Raw genomic sequence first — 15225 nt, forward strand, 5'->3', positions numbered from 1 at the left:
GTGTTGTTTAACAGGGGCTTCAACAGAGCACTGAGTATCCGAATTGAAACCATTGGCTTTGTAGTTAAATTGAGTCACTGTGATAACTTCTTTTCTGAAAAAAAAATGTGAGAAATTTGCAGAGTCTTTACGCTCTATACTTATAAATAACTTTTAACACACTCCCATGATCTCACAGTCGTAACCTTATACGATTATAGTCAACACAATCAGGGGAAACACATTGGCTTGCTATTCAAATGAAAGCATTTAATGTGCAGCCAGTGGTATTGGCCAGGCGTGAGTAGGTTGTCCAGATTTTATATTCCTTGCATTTCAATGTGAGGTGTTATTCACTTCCACATCATCTGAAGATGTGTCATGACTGTAGGGCAGTACGTATGTACAGTTTCGTTGACACCAGAATCACTTTTATAACGAAGAAGAGCACTACAGATTCATTTTTGTATTGCACTAAAAGGAATTGCAATTCATTAAGAGGTAAGACTTCAGACCACTTAAATTCCCAATACCTCGACCGATACCTGGCCTTATGTAAGAAATGATTTTTGTCACATAAAACACTTTAGCAATACAGATTACTGTACAGCAAAGCCATTATAATAAATTCACTTTCCTTTATGCATAAAGTGGCCTGCTGTAAATGGTATGGTCTAGACTAGTATGACTATTTGCTGCTTGCGACACTTCAAATGACATCGAAACTAAATTTGTGAAATGTTAACTTCACTATAATGTCATTGGATCGAAAATGTCACGGGACTTTTAAAGACATAATTGCTAAAATGTAGCAGGTAGGATATTTTGTACATTGTAGAAACTAGATATTAGTTGTTTCACTTCAAAGATTTAGAAATTATCACTCCTGATGTTGTTTTTGGAAACCTGAAGGAGATATGTTACTTTATAATAACTTAAATTTGTAAAAAAGGCACTGCAATGCGTTTTACAAAACCGATTAAAAGGGTGTCTTCTAAAGTGAGAAAAACAATACTTTTCTACGATGTTTCAGATCAAACATTTTTGAGGAAAGTGTTGGGTGTTATTTACTAGTTACTATTGTAGGAAATGACTATTGTAGGAAGCTTAGGCCTCTGCTGATCCCAATATGTTATAAGCAAAGCAAATGTATAATCATATTTTGAAATTAGAAAGATTACCAGCATTGTTTGTTTCTTTGGTAGTAAAGGCATAATCCTCTTGGCGGAGTGAAACATCAAACTATTTAAAGGTGGTATTTAATCGCTCATCTTTTGCTGAACCATTTAGTTTTAAGTGGATGTCACTTTTCAAGATGGAAAAATTCTATGGGGTGAAATTTTGAAAAGATCTGAATGCTGCAGTTTTAACAGTATTACTGCTAGCTAACATTTAGGCGACAATGAACTTTTGTAAATGCAGTGTAATAAAGGGAAAGTGGCTTCACACATCACCCACCTCGTCCTGTATCTGCTTCAATGTGTTTTGTGTCTAAATTGTGTTTTAACTGTTTGTGTGAAAATCAACAAACGTGATGTTAAGTTTAAAATAAGCCATGGCGAGACGTGGGCGTAGCCGGATGTGTCCTAGAAAACCGTGCCCCCACGTTTCAAAACAAGTTCGGTCTCTTCCTCAGTCGCCTATAGCTATATTTCTTTCTTATTTTTATGTATTTGCTATGATGTTGATCTCTAGTTCATCGCCATGGCTTATTTTAAAATTAATAACCTGTCTGTTGATTATCACACTAACAGCCAAACCCAATTTAAACACGAAACACATTAAAGCAGATACAGGACGAGAAGGCAGATATGTGAAGCCACTTTCTCCCAATTTGAAATACTATGACATCAAATTTTGTCGGACGAAAATGCATATCTTGAATGTAAAACTTGCCTTCAAAGTTATACTTGGCCAGAATTAATGTCTGTCCTCCAAGGATCCTTTTGTTTTATGAACCATGCGTTAACAATCGATAGTATGACTGGCACCATTACCATTGCATAACGCACACAACAGATTATGAACCCGCTTAGATTTTTAAGTAGTGTAGAAATGTTATTGAGGTACACGAAACGATGTTATACGTGGCATCCCGTGACTCATATGCGAATGATGTGTATTGAAAAGATAAATGAAATCAAAAAAGCTAGTATGAAAGATTGCAGACAGCAAAAATGCAAATACTGCATCCGTTGAAAAACCTTGAATTCAAAGTTGTGTATCATCTATGAACTATATGAATGAAGCATTCTAAAATGGCTTCTATTCTTTTTCGTATGGGGGATTGTTTTACAGATGAAATATAGGTCAAATACTAAGCTCAAAAACTAAGCCATGCGATTTTCCATATGAATATATTTGGATTTGTTACATGCCTCATATATCGAACGTCGCACGCTCTGTAGGATTCAATGATAACTTGTTGATGGTCAGCACTTTACTTAAAATGAACATTTTGCAACCCGACAACTTCGGGACTTAAAAATTATGAAATTACATGAAAAACATAGAAAATGCAGTTTTTACAAAATTATGCGAAAAATCGATAAACCGCATAACATTGATATAGGTATATCAATGCGCCGTTCGATGATGGAAATCGCTTTGTTTGTTTTCAACGCATTTTTGTCAAACATGGAATTAAAACACATGATTGTCATTTGCATGTTTACTGAAACACTTGCAATGACAACATAAGAGAGGCGTGTAATAAAAACATTATAGTCCAAACGAGGGGATATATACCGTTCGAGGCAGGAGACCATTTGTCCAACGTAAGGAGGGCAAATGGTCACCTGTCCTTGGGCACATAGTCCCATATTTGTTCTATTATAAATAAACTTGGCGTCTTCGGTTTATATCTTTCAGAGACAGTATTTTATTTTCTAGATGATAGTTGTATGTTACCAAGAGGAATAAGTGACTCACGACCTGGGAATGGTAAGATCAATATAACGACATTACTTATGATGTTCAATCCATTAGCTTAGCCGTGTTCCGCTCGTCATCTATCTTTCATCCAAGAGTGTTTGGTACATTATCCTGGAATACGGATTCAGTTTATTTGATCTAAAAGATAGAATTAATAGTCTAAATGGAATGCTATAATAGCAGGAAGTGAATAATAAATACATATAGCCTGGTCATGAGGGCTATAGCACTCGTTTTTTTTACCCCGAGGGGCTGTGCGTTACCAGAATCACATCGCTATTACTCAAGGCCGTAGGCCGAGGGGTTAGCGATATATTTCCGGTAAGGCACGGTCACGAGTGGTGATGAACAGGTGCTATAGCCCGAATAAAGACCAGATGATATATTTTTTATGATACAACACGCTCATGTTGTTTTATGTTATAGTTTTTAATGTGTTTTGATAGTATGTACTGCAACAATCCATTGTGACAAGTTTTCTTGGCGATTTCTCAACAACGTTTGACAGTTGTACCAATATCTTCACTAAAATATTGTGAGCATACCCAGGACAATCCTTGGCTGCTCTTGAATCTTTGCCGTCGATGAGCTGTACAAGTTCCTACGCTGTTGGAATGGAGAATCTTCCTTTTTAGAGAGAAGCTCGTCGCTCATACCATGCGCACATCAAGTTCTAGTCATGGGCCATCATTTCAAAGCTGCAGACAAAAGTCGCATATGGTCACTCAAAATTTTGGCACAAACAGTTTCATTAGAGAAATAGTCTTTCAAAAATACCCTCTGAAGTCACTTGTTTCTATTCCATGTGGAGGAGACGTACCTAGTTTCTCGTCACGTGACTTATTCTGGCGAATTGCAACACGGAATGAGCCTGTTGCGGGTTACAATGGATAATAGAATACACGTTAATAGTTGTGAGGACGGTAGACTCGAAACTGACGTCTGTAAAACGTTTGTCATTAAAACTATAATTTATATTGAGGTGAAATGTCTGTTATCACTGCTATGATCTAAACATTCGTTTTAGATAGATAATAGCACATTTTTTCGTGTGTGTCCCAATGGTTCAAAATTTTCCGTTTGCACCACTTTGGGATTCAGCTCGAAGTTAAACTGAACTTGATTTATGAATACTGAGTATTTCCGACGCACCTATTTGACTTTTGATCTTGAGATTAGAATGACAGCACTTATTGACTGTTGGTATGTAAACACAGCCATATTCGGCCTAATCATTGCAAAAAGTAACCATAGTCTTTCTTTTTTGTTCCTGCTTTCAACAAGTGTAATAATGTAAACGTTTTAATAATTTGCTGTAAATAAGCGGAAAGCCAGGAACTGCATCAAAATTGTTTCTTAACTCATCAGGAACTAATTTTCAATTGTTGTTGAAACTCTTTACCACTGTAAGCGAATATCCTGCACTATACTGATATGAGATATAAAAAGTAACGGATACTTATGGATGAAAGTATCGGAAACAACAAATGCGATGATAAGCGGACAACTTTCAATACGTGCTGGCTTAAAGGGGAAGTTCATCAAGGACGTAAATTTTTACATTTTACATATTTTACATATGTCACTTACCCCGGAAAGCTATTTTCGCCATTTAAAACTCGCAAGATTTTTTTACAAAAACCGATAGAAATAGTACAGGAAGTTGCCCATGTAATTTGAATCATGGGAAAAAGCGCCAAGCTTGGCGCTTTCATAATGCAGAAAAATATTCTAAGCATACCCAGAAACATCCTTGGCTGCTCTTGAATCTTCCTCGTCGATTAGCTGTTCAATTTCATGGAAAATCTTGCTGTTTTAGAGAGAGGCTCGACGCTCATCCCGGGCGTAGTCTAGTTCCCTGTCCCCTTTTGACTGCTGTGCCAACGAAAAGGGTCAGGTATGCGCCATTCTTTGATTTGGCGACACAATTGAACAAGTTGATTTATTATAAAGTTTCATGAGTTTTGTCCGCTCCTCGTTGTCAACATTTTGTTCGAAAAAACCTCTACTCTGTCATTTCGTACGAAACACGCACTTTCAGCTTATACGTTCTACAAATTTAAACCAAAACAGATTGATTGTTTGAAGGCTTGTGTTTATGGTGACTACCCTGCCTTGTTGCTGAGTTACTGTAAAGGACGCAGTCATTTCGAATGTTCCAGCTTGACGTCGCATATCGGTCATTTTGCCCTAAATCTGGGCAAAATGGCCGGGGCATAACTGACCCTTTCCGTTAGCACAGCGCAGCCAGCGATAGATAGAAAGGGGCCAGGAACCAGACTAATTCCAGGTGCTCATCACGTTCTACTCAGCGGCAATCAATTCATAGGTGCAGACGACACGACACATATTACCACGTGACCGGGACTTTTAAAAATGTTGGCGAAAAACTATTTTCCTAGGGAAATTGTCTTTCAAAAATACCCCCTGACGTCCCTTTATCGATTCAGTGGGGAGTAGACGTATCTAGTTTAATTTTCTCTTCACATGACGTATTCTGGCGAATTGCAACACGGAATGAGCATGTTGCGGGTTATAATGGTAATGAAATACATGTTAATACTTGTGAGGACGGTAGACTCGAAACTGACGTCTGTAAAACGTTTGTCATTAAAACTATAATTCATAATGAGGTGAAATGTCTGTTATCACAGAAATGTTCTAAACATACGCTTTAGATTTTCTGAAATTAAATTGTAATACTGATAGCACCAAAAGTAATAGCACAAATTTAATGTGTGTTCCAAGGGTTCATAATTTCCGGCTTGCACCACTTTGGGATTCAGCTCAAAGTTAAACTGTACTTGATTTTTGAGTGCTGCATATTTCCGACGCACCTCTTCGACCTTTGATCTTGAGATTAGAATGATATCACTTATTGACTGCAAGTATGTAAACACAGCCATATCGAGCCGAATCATTACAAACTGCATCAAAATTGTTTCAAAACTTTCACGGAATTGGTTTTCAATATTATTATTGTTGACAGCCTTCACTTCTTTAAGCAGATATCCTGTAATATACTGATATGAGATATCAAAAATTACGGATACTTATGGTTGGAAATATCGAAAACTGTTGCAAGGTCAACAAATGCGATAAGCGGAAAACTATCAATACGAGCAATGAGCTTAAGGTAGAGACACACGTTAGATGATACTTATTTTAAACTCACTTTTTCACAATAAATTGTACTTTTAGACCCCACAAATTATATATTTTCTGTTAGCCCTATATCTCAACATTATGAAAAATATGTTTATTTTCCGAAATCACAGTGTTTGTGACCAAATCTCTCAAAAATATGCGTTTTGAGTTTTTTTACCTAAAAAAATTAGGTGTTACAGGACGATGGCGACTTGAGATCTTTTAACAGAAATCAACAATGGAGTAGTCTGGGGAAAAAACTGTGTCCCAGATTTTCGGTAAAATTGATAGAACAAGAGAAATTCTTGCTGAAGTGAACGAAACCCGGTAATTTATTCAAAAACCCAGAGTTGTTACTTTCACACCTTATTGTGCTGAAACAAAAGGGAATAGAAAAAATCTGGGACACCGTTTTTTCCCCAGACTACTCAATTGTTGATTTCTGTTAAAAGATCTCAAGTCGCCATAGTCCTGTAACACCTAATTTTTTTAGGTAAAAAAAACTCAAAAACGCATATTTTTGAGAGAAATGGTCACAAACACTGTGATTTCGGAAAATAAACATATTTTCATAATGTTGAGATATAGGGCTAACAGAATATATATAATGTGTGGTGTCTAAAAGTGAAATTTATTGAGAAAAAGTGACTTTAAAATAAGTATCATCTAACGTGTGTCTCTACCTTAAGGTAGATTTAAAGTGAATCACTCAAAACCATATATGTGGACTTAGTGCTTTTGCTTGAACCCTCACTGATTAATGCAGTCGAGATAAAGGCAAAGTCTATTACTTCTTACAGATATTTTTATATAATTATAAACGTTTCCGTATTTTTCTTTCCGTTTCAGCAAGTACATGTAATGTACTAAGTTGCGTAAAAACAGGATACGACATTTGACAAAAAATATAAGGTAATAGTTTTAAGTATAAAGTATATTGAAATATATTACAACAATCTCGCACGTAATATTTCCTTATTCTAGCAATTTTATGCATTTACAAAAATTCTCGATGACCATATATTCGATACAAGTAATACGATACTTGCTTAATGCATTGAGTTATAATTTAAACTTTATGATTTTTTAAATTCTTCAACAGTTAACATCTTTGGAAGCAAGGATGGCAGAGTCATCAAACAATTTAAAGCACTTTTTCTGGGCAACTGTATTGTTCTCGGCATTGGGTAATGTACTACTGTCATCAGTGTTGCCGAATGAAGTAGAACCACGGGTGACTTACAAGTACTGCCTGTCTTTACCGAGTGACGACTATCAGGGTGGACGCTTTGACTGTTCACAACGGTATCTCAAACAAATACCAGACTTTTTGCCAACATCCACTGAAGACTTGTATCTTTTTAACAACCTTATCAAAGTATTGGACAAATATTCATTTCAGAAGCTTTCTAATCTTAAGAGATTGAACTTAAGCGATAATCATATCAGCATCATAACAGCTGATAGTTTTATGAACTTGCCCTACCTTGAAATATTAGATCTTTCATCGAATGGAATTCGATTAATTCCATGCAACGCTTTCATTGGCCTTCATAATTTGAAATTCCTCCGGCTGCTCGATATTGTTAATTTAGAATTTGGCAAGTGTTCCTGGAATGGTGTAAAACATCTGAAATATTTAGAAATGAGTTTTTATTTCAAAAACACTATCATTGAAAACTTTGAGGGACTTGAAAATATAGAAACGCTAAGGATGTGGGTTAATTATAAACGAAATGACACTGACCAAATCATTCACAACTGTCTTAACATGAGTATGTTTTACACACTTCCTCGTCTGAAACTTTTAGATCTGACATCTGGAAAATTCTACTGTATTGAGGGCCCTTCAGTTTTTCACAGTAGCACAGATTTTGTTAAACGAAATGGCATAATCCATTTAGCTATTGGTTATAATCGACAACTCACCAAAATATTTCCTGGGAGTTTCGCTGGAATGCCGAGTCTGCAAAGTTTGGATATCACAAGCTGTTATAACTTGAAACACATCGATGCATCCGTCTTTGTGGGTCTTCAAAACCTCGACCGTCTCGTTCTTAACAATGGAAACCTGCTTTCATTGGATGCAAAGCAATTCTCTGAACTGAAGAGAATGTCTTCTTTAGACCTTTCCGGCTCAATCACTAGTAAGAGTACTATCCATTCATCTGCATTTGCCGGTTTGTCGAATGCGTTGTCTTTAAACCTTTCTTTTGGAGGTATCCATAGCATTGATCCTCTTACCTTCGCTGACTTTCGAAATCTTACCCATTTAGACATCTCACTAAATAGTATTGGTTATATAGATGCACGTATTTTATATGGCCTGTCAAATCTTAAGTATTTAAACTTACTGTCGAAAACGTATCCCATAAATATAGATCCTAGTGCATTTCAAGATTTACATAATTTAGAATACCTGTGTCTCTCAAATGATATGCATATTGAAGTGTTAGAGCCATTGAAATCTTTAACGTCGCTGGACTGGACGTGCCCACGTTACGATCCCCTGGCGTCGTTTTGTGGCTTGTACTTGTTTCATTACATCGATGTTAGCAGAAAGTACAGCTCACTCAACGACTGGATGTCAAGCTTTCCAAATCTAAGGAAAGTGAATTTCTTATCACTAGGGGCAACTTGGTTTACTACACATCCATTCGTTGTAGGAACTGAAACGATGACAATTCTGGAAATATCTAAATGCACCTCTGACAAATTTGAATTGATTTCACTTTATGTTCCTCAAAATGTAGATTTACAACAACATTTTGAAGAGTGGATCAAGGACATATCCAAAGACGGTCCAGAAAACCAAACACTGCCGTACGATAAAATGATACCGAATGTCATTAAGAGTGCTCTTCTATACGCTGACATAGATTCATTGAACCTCACAATGCCAAAATATTTTATGCCTCTCTGTGACGTTAATGTAAATGAGTACATCAAAGTGCAATCTTTGTTCTTTAATAGTGGCTCTGATACTATGGACAACGTGTTTTCATGTTTCAGAGGATTAAATTTTCTATATTTAAACCAGAGTATTTTCCCCTTGAGATACATACACAGGAATACGTTCTCCAATTTGGAATCCCTGAAACTGTTAGATATCAGTGGGAATAGCATTTTATTCATTAGTGAAAATATGTTCCATAGTTTACCGAATCTAATTTACTTGAACATGATTCACAATGCATTTGAAATGGACGCTGAGATGATTGGAAACCTTTCAATGCTACAGGCTTTCCATTTTGATACTGGAGACGAAATATATACATATTCACGAGGATGTTGTCGTGTAATCCTAGATCAGTATGACGACTGGAAAACTGACCATAACGCAACAGCGCTCGACAAGGGAGTGTGCAATTATTATTCAAATAGCAATAGTAACGGCAACATTGTGTATCACACCTGTCAAATATCAAGAATCTTTGAAAATTCAGAAGTGAGAGAACGTTATGGTAATATCATGCGATGTGTCTGTGACCCAAGTAAAATCGAAGTCATGAACATGACAAATCCAAGTATCTTTTTTCGTGAGAAAATTATATATTTCCAATCTTTGAAATGGATGACCGTTTCGTTAGTTGACGATTATTTTGCCGTTTTATATGTTCCTAAGCTAAGCGAGATTGATCTATCGCACTCAAAATTGAAACTCAATAATTATAACGTAGAATTTAGGGAAACGCAAAATGTACGGTCTGCTAGTTTTAGCTACACGGGATTTGACACTAGAGATATTTACACACAATGTAATGAAACAAGTCAAGGAATTATATTTCAATCCTTCGTAAATCTGCAATATTTGAATGCAACACACTCTGGAATAACAACACTATGTCAATTCTATTTTCAACGGTTGATAAACTTAACGTACATAGATTTATCATATAATAAAATCTCGATGATAAGCAAGGACACATTCGAATACAACGCAAAATTAACAACGATTAATCTCAGCGACAACAGAATCACATTGTTGCATCCCGCCACTTTTGAGCATTTGGCTTTTTTGTCGGGCCTTTACTTCGAAAATAATCCATTAAACTGTGATTGTGACAAAGCGTATATACAGAAGTGGATGACCTCAGCCAAGAATCTAGCGTTCACTATGGACGGTTCTCTACCATGGCAGACATATACATGTTCAGAGCCAAGTTCTCTTTCTGGTAAACCGTTCATTATGATCGATCACTATAGAATAGCGTGTTACGAGACTCAAATAAAACTTGTAGCAATCGTTGTTCTTATAATACCTATCCTCTTTGTAAGCAGAATTGTTTGGAAGAAACGATGGCATTTGATTTACAAAGCCTACAAGAGAATTAACCAAATAAAACAGCGTTACCCCTCTACTTCCGATTAGAAGACAAAAGAGAGTATGAGTTTGATGCCTTTGTCAGTTTTAGCGAAGGAGATTCTGACTGGATTGATGAGCAACTCCAACCCTTTATGGAAGATGAACTTGAATTGAGACTGTGTATTCACACACGAGACTTCCACGGTGGAAAAGATATATTTACGAATATCGAGGAAAACATCAAAAAGAGCAGGAAGATAATCTTTATCGTATCAGAAAATTTCGTCAAGAGTCCATTCTGTGATTTTGAAATGAGATTGGCGTTCACGATGATGTTGCACGCACTACATGATGAGAGTATTCTCTTGTTCATTATGTTGGAAAAGGTTCCCCAGAAAGACATGTCTGACATTCTGAAGTTTTTTGTGAACACCAAAACATACTTGGCTTGGCCGGTCGGTGATGAAAACGAGGATGAAAGGGAACACTTTTGGGAACAACTGAGAGGAATAGTAACAGACCAATGGGAAATTTTATAAAATCTTTACGATATATTTGTTTCGATAAAAGGAAATCGAATCCTCTCGAATTTCAGATACATTGCGCCTTTAAAGAGGTTTACATGTACAAAAGGAAATTTTAGTTTTAAAGTTCTAAACTAATACTGAAACAAAAGCTTTTTTCAATTTGCAAACATAAGAAACATAATGTTTTATTTTTTGTTTACTATTAACTTGATTGGAACTAATTTTAGATAATTGGATGGTGAAGTAATGTCTGTTTGATTTGCAAATGTAAACTCATCTGCTTTTATTTTTATGTTACACACTTGTTTTTGTGGTTAATTTGTAATATTGCAACATTCAGCTATAAAGCACCAAACACTTTTGAGAAATTTTAAAAATATGAAAATCCAATTATCCCAAATTAGTTCAAATCGTGTTTGTAATTGTATGGAAGAGTATTGCCTTTGTTACGCTGATCTTACAAAACATTGCTCTTTTGGTAGGCCTTGTAGAATTTAAAAATCCACCTGAGAGTGTTTTCGAAGGATCCTCATCCACTGAGATTTGTGCTGTGTTTATAGAAGCTAATTTCGAATTACATTTGTCAACATTTTTTAGACAATTTAAAATCGTTTCTATTTCCCCGAACCTTTGTGTCTATATATGTTCTTACTTCATACAAGAAGAGGTGACGGCTTTTATTGAATCAAATTATTTGTCTTATTGTTTACCGTTAATGTCATAGGCAAAAATCAATCATTTAACTTTTAAACCCTTTATTATTAATTTTATAATATTCTTGCTGTCTTAGGTTGACTTGAAATAATGATATGTTGAAAAACGTCTCCTGCAGCAATGAACGTTAAAACGCGGTGCACTATTCTTAGTTATGAATTGCGATATTGATGCTGATATTATGATCGCTTCCGAGTTTTTACAGGTCATTATTCAGTCTCAGAGCCTATTTCTTTAAATGTCTGTAGATAAAATTATATCGTAAAAAGCTTATATTTAAAATGACGAGAAATGTAAACTTGTGATTTAATGTCTTAATTGAACGACGATTGTATAGTTCAATAGAGGAATAATTTCATCTGTGGATTGTAATTAGGTACATGTTTCTTGGTGGTCAATACTTCGTGAATTATTGTAGAAGATACAGGAAATATAATATTTTATGCACGAATAATATTTTTTCTGTTCATCTAAAACAAGAGTTCTAATGAAAGACTACGGACATTTTTGGTTTTTAAATCACTTGCCGAAAGAGTGTATTATAACCTTACGTCACAAAGGAAAACGAGGTAACCTGCATTTAGACAATACAGTGTTTGACCGTTACATTTAACAATCTTTGACAAGCGATTGTGACCACTGTGTTTAAAGGGAAGCAGTCGTCACAACTGCTCATGTGCAACTTTCTTGTTCACAAACGATGTATTTAATGCACTATTTACAGATGCATCATGTCGACATAGCTGCAACATTTTATGATCTACTTTATGACAAACATGTTTTAACTTTTATTAATCGCCAACATACCTTGGATACAGTGTTTACATCGGTCGTAGGGATTCCCTGGCGACCTTTGAGCGCAGTTATGACGACCGCTTCCATTTAAGTTAGATGAAACTGTTAATATGGCCAATTTGTAGTCAATAGTCGTAATGTACATGTAAATAATAATAGTACTAGCATACTATATTATACTTTTACAACAAACGCTTGGTATAACTTTTGACAGCTTTCATATATATGTTTAAAAAAGTTGTTTGTCTCATTTTCATGTAAGTTCCAGTGCTTGAAATATTAGAAGTTGTTTTCAGCATTGCCGTCAGTAGAATTATGCAACTGCTGTCGATTTCGCGATATATTTGTTCACAGTATTTAGATTTCTTTCGGTCAACCAATCAACACAGATTCAAAATGTATGTGTGACAAACAATAGTATCATACATTACCGATATCAAGGGTTTTTTATCTACTTTTATTTGTGAACAATAACAATATACATTATATGAAGAAATGTTAAAAAATAGGTATTACTTGGAATAAAAGTACAATCTTGTGGAAAGTCGTCACAAGAGGTGTCGTTTAGGTGGAGCTGCATGTTGCCAACACAGATTTTTTCAAAGCAATATTTGTCATCAAATATGACAAGGAAACCCCCTCACACTACACATTTTAAAAAGGCAGAGACTCTAAAGTTTAGTATGGTAGCAGTAGCTTACTCAAAGGATGAAGTAGGTGTATATTTGGGGCAAAAACCTTAATTTTGGTATTAATGATAAACATTAATTCAAGCAAAAAACTTGGTATTATTTTCTGCAATGTGATATTTCACTTGAAAGAAGAGTATATTCAGAAAAAAAAGGCTATTTCATATGGCATGATCTCTCGTCATTCTAAAATGGCAGGGTATTAAAGACTGATTTGATAAATTGATTAAATTAATGATCAGCAATATGAAAATGCCTCATATTCAAAATGTAAGAACTTTATTGCCAAACAAAAACGCCGTTTTCATAAATAGCATTTAAAGAACAAAATGTCAGAAATTTCAGAAAATTTGATCCAGCCAAAGTGGAGTTAAATTCTTTGGAAATTACAAAACTGGGAGGAAAAAGAAGCCAGGAAATCGGGTGATTTACATACATTTACATAAATTAACACTTTTTTATCACGAAACTGTAGACCGCTTAACAAGCTACGAGGTGAACCAAACCAATATTTTAATCCTTGGTTCACAAATTAATTGAAATTGAATAAATATTTGCAAAAAGTGATTTTTGGGCAAAATATGCTGTGCTGGTTGCAGCGCCCCCTTAATTATCTCCTGAGTTCCCTGCAGTAAGTATCCAACTCTTAAGTTGCCAAGGGACACAAAAGTATACTATTTCCTGAATTTGAAGAGTCAACATACGTTTTGTTTCACATCTATCCTTTTTTCTCCCTGAAAAATCCAGACATTTCTCTGCTGACACTCCTCTCGATTGCGGATGACACCTTCGTCTTCGGTCAAGTTTTTTTGAGTAGATGGCACTTTCAAACTTGTCACAAGTAAACATATAAAATGAACAAAGTACTGCTAGTTTGTAATAAAATCAATAGTGTTGTCATTTTTATTAAATTTCGCAAAATACATTCCATAATATACAGAGCATCAAGAGCCAAATGAGACCAGCCTTTACTGCCAGTGTGGAGAGTCTATATGTGCGTAGGCATTGGGCACTTTGGAGTTCTGTGTAACCTATAGGTTCCATAACTATTGCTATAACCATGTTACTGGCAATTTTTTATGAAAGCGCCGTGAGCAAACCGATTGACTGTAAATTGATGAATAAGAAAAACATTTCGGAGACAATTTCATAACTATTCACAATCGACTTGTCTTTTAATATTTTTGACAGTATATCTCAATCTCCAAATTATATCGGGCGTTCTCAGTCTAATTATCTCTAATATCTTTTAATAAATGAGTGTCTTTATTATTCAAAAGCCCCGCACAGGAAAGGGGTATCTTAATATTTATGCAAACGAACATGAATAAGACCAAACCCTAGATTCGCTGTGTATGTATAATTTGTAATCTCTACCCAGTTTGGCGTTAATACTGATCCGGTTTTTTTTGTTTTTGTTTTTTTGCGTTTACAAATTAAGCTTCACATTGTGCTCAGTAACCAAGGCGATTTTGGTGACTTGGTTCATCAAAGTTTGATAGCTTTTCCAACCCTACCAATGTCACAGGTTTTGTCATTTCTACAGAAGGTAGCGGTCTCTATCCTTCTTCTCCGTAAAAATATTGAGAAAAATATAACTCGGAAAATACTCGGAATCCATGATAAGACTACAATATCTCTACTGAAAAAAACTAACGCTGATCGTTTTCGCCAAATGCGTCTAGCGTCAAGCAAACGTCAAGAATGAGTCAAGCGTTTGGTAAAGTCATTCAACTAAACGTTGAACAATGAAATCAGTCATTTCTAACGACTTAAGCAGCTTGTGGGGTTTGAACTTTGAGCTTCCTTGTTCGCATACTCATGCGGTCGATGTGGGTGTGCTCTAAGTGTTGAGATTGAGTGTGGCGACAAGGCCAGAGACGTCGTTCCTTCGAAATCGCCTATTACCCTATCAATGAACCGTAAACAACCATGCGAAAAGATATCGATGCCTATTCTCAACCAAAACGTCAACCGATAGAAAGCAGATGCTTTTTAAAAACAAATGGGAACAATTCAGAATAGCGCCGATGTATTTATTATTTATTATTATTTAATTCTTAACAAACGCACTACACATACGTCTCAGTGCATTGTACATACAATAAAGGACAAAAAAATAGACAAAGTTATT

At 35.5% G+C, this 15225-nt stretch overlaps 1 long non-coding RNA gene across 1 annotated transcript; it reads left to right on the forward strand.

Annotated features, from left to right (window-relative positions):
• Nucleotides 1-318: 318 nt before the first annotated feature.
• On the forward strand, nucleotides 319-12943 carry LOC139142041 (uncharacterized). Its single transcript, XR_011554287.1, has 3 exons — nucleotides 319-480; nucleotides 6910-6972; nucleotides 7163-12943. It is a non-coding gene; the product is annotated as an uncharacterized lncRNA (long non-coding RNA).
• Nucleotides 12944-15225: the final 2282 nt, after the last annotated feature.

This window comes from Ptychodera flava, chromosome 10, assembly GCF_041260155.1.
Source record: "Ptychodera flava strain L36383 chromosome 10, AS_Pfla_20210202, whole genome shotgun sequence".
NCBI classification, from domain to species: domain Eukaryota; kingdom Metazoa; phylum Hemichordata; class Enteropneusta; family Ptychoderidae; genus Ptychodera; species Ptychodera flava.